This window comes from Eriocheir sinensis, unplaced genomic scaffold, assembly GCF_024679095.1.
Source record: "Eriocheir sinensis breed Jianghai 21 unplaced genomic scaffold, ASM2467909v1 Scaffold279, whole genome shotgun sequence".
NCBI lineage: Eukaryota > Metazoa > Arthropoda > Malacostraca > Decapoda > Varunidae > Eriocheir > Eriocheir sinensis.
This window is the reverse complement of record NW_026111586.1, coordinates 125,675-129,435: the sequence shown is the minus strand read 5'-3', so window position 1 is coordinate 129,435 and position 3,761 is coordinate 125,675. Positions and strand designations below refer to the sequence as shown.

Below are 3,761 nucleotides of genomic sequence, written 5' to 3'. Positions count from 1 at the left end.
CCGGGGATCGGCTAGGGCGTCCTTTCGCACCGTGCCGGGGCGTCACCCTCCTGCCGGGGGATCGGTCCTTTCGCACCGTGCCGGGGCGTCACCCTCCTGCCGGGGATCGGTTAGCGCGAGCGGTGCCTTGTTCAGGGGATCGGTTAGGGGCGTCCTTTCGCACCGCGCCGGGGCGTCACCCTCCTGCCGGGGGATCGGTCCTTTCGCACCGTGCCGGGGCGTCGCCCTCCTGCCGGAGGATCGGTCCTTTCGCGCCGTGCCGGGGCGTCCTTTCGCCCCAGTGCCGGGGGATCGGCTAGGGGCGTCCTTTCGCACCGTGCCGGGGCGTCACCCTCCTGCCGGGGGATCGGTCCTTTCGCACCGTGCCGGGGCGTCACCCTCCTGCCGGGGATCGGTTAGCGCGAGCGGTGACTTGTTGGGCGGAGGCCTGTGGCTACCTTTCCCTCCCTCCCTCTTCCTCCTCCGCTATTGATTTTTTTCCAGTTTGCCAGCATGTGTGCGTGTCCCCCTCTATGCCCTACCCCTCGCGAGCGGTGACTTGATGGTCAGTCTGAGGGTACCACTACCCCTCCCTCTCCCTCTACCCGCTATTGATTTTTCAGTTTGCCAGCATACGCGTGTGTGTGTGTGTGTGTGCGTGTGTTACTGTTGATTTTCATATTGACTGGAGTTATATCGATTGTCTTTTCAGTGAGGGGTAGGAACGGGAAAAGTAGATTTTATACATTTTTATTGAAATATAGTGGAAAAAAAATGGTATGACGAGTTATTATATTACCTTAATCTAGTCTATTTTATTTGTTCTTTCTTAATCCAGACTAAATACATGCTAAGCCTACTAGTCTATTTTATTTGTTCTTTCTTAATCCAGGCTAATTTGTTCTTTCTTAATCCAGACTAAATACATGCTAAGCCTAAAAACTAAAAACACACAATCGCCATAAAAAAAAAGACATATTACAAACTCACACCGTACAGGCTCAAAGAAATACAATGGAAACCCACCCATCCTACCCTTTTTTTTTCCCTCCCCCAAAATAAATCCTAATTGAAAGAGACATATTACAAACTTATGTCGTACATGCCCAAAGACAACCCATAAAAGGATGACAACACGAGTACATATACAAATGAAGAAAAAAAATACACAACACAAGCACATATATATAAAAAAATAATACACACAGAGCGAGTACATATATAAAAAAAAAATTGCTAAGCACTAAATATAGGACTCTCATCAAGAACATTTATAATATTATTCACGTCCATGCTATGAGAAAAATTCAAAGAATTGAAAGCTGAAGGAAGGTCAGTGCTTGAGAAGCTTTCATTTGTTTCGTCCGCACGAGCCGCATTGGAAGGGCCCGGTTGTGGCGCGAGATTTTCTTCAGCGGCCGCAGCTGCTGCACGCCGCGCTGGTGGGTCTTCAAAGACGAGTTTCTTGGTCACAGAGAGATTTTTTTTCATTGGTTTTCCCCGACCGTGTGCTGTTGAGGAGAAGAGACCCGCCTCACGTTTGGCCACCTGAAGTTTTTTTCTCCCAACTTTATGGAGGCTCTTCTGAGACAGTCTTGGGTCCCGGTGTTCTTGCTGCTTCGGCAAATTATTCTTTGTCATTCTTCGCCGCCGTTCTTGTCCCCGGTCGCGATCTTGTCGTCTCTGGTGCGTCTCCTGCTGCTCGCTACGCCCCTGCTGCTGGAGCTGCCGCAACACTTCCGCCATATGCTGCATTTTTTTTTCCAGTCGTGATTGACGCATTTCATGATCTTTTTGCTGCAGACGACTTCGCCGCCGCTCTCGCGATTCAGCGCCCGACGGAGAGTCAAGACACACCATCACCGAAGCGTGTCTGTTGTTGTTGCCGTGGACTTATTAATAGATAGAGAAACATTATTAGACAAAAAAAATATCTATCTCTCTCTCTCTCTCTCTCTCTCTCTCTCTCTCTCTCTCTCTCTCTCTCTCTCTCTCTCTCTCTCTCTTTTGTAAGAATAAAAAAATACTTACTATGCGTTACGCTGGCCGGTGGGTCGTTCTTCAGACGAGACACTGGTAATGGAGGTATCACATCCTTCAGAAGTCGCAGAAGCCCCTCTCTCAGCACGCGCCGCCCCATTTTACCGACACCTCCCAACGCGCCGCGGTTGTTGTTGCCCAATGACTCGCCCGTGATGTGTTCACCGGTAGACTTGGGAGTTTCTGGAACATCCCCCGCCTCACCACCACCAACATCCGCTGAAATGACAAGAAATATATATATATATTTTTTTAAACACACACACACACACACACACACACACACACACACACACACACACACACACACCAGCGCTTGTGCGCGCAGAAAAAAAATACAAGAGGCGGATATCTCACCTCCGTTTCTGGGATGTGATGTGTTATCCACGGCTTCAGCTTGGGATGTGTTATCCATGGCTTCAACTTCTAATGCGGCTTGACCCATTATCTGATCGTCAACATCGTCAGCATGAAGAGTTGCAGCGGCAGCGTGGGGCTGTTGTTGTTGTTGTTGTTGTTGTTGTTGTAAGTTCATGACGGCGAAGACTTCCTCCATGACGCTCCTCTCGCAACGTTAGGGGACTGACTAAGCTACCCGGGGTTATTTGGGGCATATGCGCACACTACCACAAGCCTTTTCTTCTTCCGAGGCTACCCCAGGTTATAGGGGACACGCCTACACATGTATGCAAACGCGCGCACATGCCCAAAACCACAAGCCATTCTTCTTCCGAACAATAGGAAAGCGTGAACAAACTCACACCCACTCGGTCACGTCGCACGAAAAAAAAAACAGAATCCTGTTCTTAATAACTACATATAATTGCACACACACACACACGCCATAAATGAATAAGCTACATGCTACTTCTCTACATTTTTTACACACACATACACATTATTATCATGTAACATTTAATAAGTTAGCCACATATCTTAGAAATACAATGCTTGTAAGTCAGTCCTTGACTAGATTGACAAAATGTTTTTATACATGGGGGCATTTTAAACATTCTATAAGCATATGTTAACACCTTTCTGTCATTCTTCAAAAAATTTCCTAAATCATAATTATCTTTCAAAAACTGACTAGTCCTCTCTAAGCCTATTTTATTACATAAGTATACGAATTGAATGCAATACACGCCACACACCAGAGTTTTGTCCGACTGTAATCTTGCGGCAAGTTTAAAAACAGGATAATCTTTATGCTTATTTAAGAAACTTCGAAAGTACTTAGAATATAATGATGGGGTCAGGGCGTATGTGTCGAAGAAATATATACACTTATCACTAACATAGAACACCACCCAGTGACCCATTTTCGAAGCTTGCGATGCGCCTAACACATTAGCAATAAAGACAATGGGCTTGTCTGACTCACTCCTTAGATTTAATTTCGCTACATCGTCAGCGGGAAGACAGCCTAAGAAATATATATTATTGTGATAAAGTCTTCCTTGTAGAGCTTTCATAATTTGTTGATTATTCATTATGCTCTAGTGTCGCAAGACACGTGCCTCCGAGTTGATTGACAACACTCCTTTGTATCCCCAAAACAGATTATTACTATATTTTCATCCAAGCATTTATTATTCTGAAGACTTATGCGTAAGTTTCCACTGTTTTCAAGAGGCACTGTGCCTCGTATGTCTTCCGGTAACAAACTAAAAACAAACACTGTCCTTCCTTTCTTAAAGCTATCGTAATCAAGCAAAGTGTCATTTTCTACTCCTAAACTA

The 3,761-nt window shown here is 45.9% G+C and overlaps 1 long non-coding RNA gene across 1 annotated transcript; it reads right to left on the bottom strand.

Moving 5' to 3' along the window:
- Positions 1-1,480: 1,480 nt before the first annotated feature.
- Positions 1,481-3,532, bottom strand: LOC126991438 (uncharacterized). Its single transcript, XR_007745517.1, has 3 exons — positions 2,377-3,532; positions 2,011-2,238; positions 1,481-1,871 (listed from the first exon to the last, which is right to left on the bottom strand). It is a non-coding gene; the product is annotated as an uncharacterized LOC126991438 (long non-coding RNA).
- Positions 3,533-3,761: the final 229 nt, after the last annotated feature.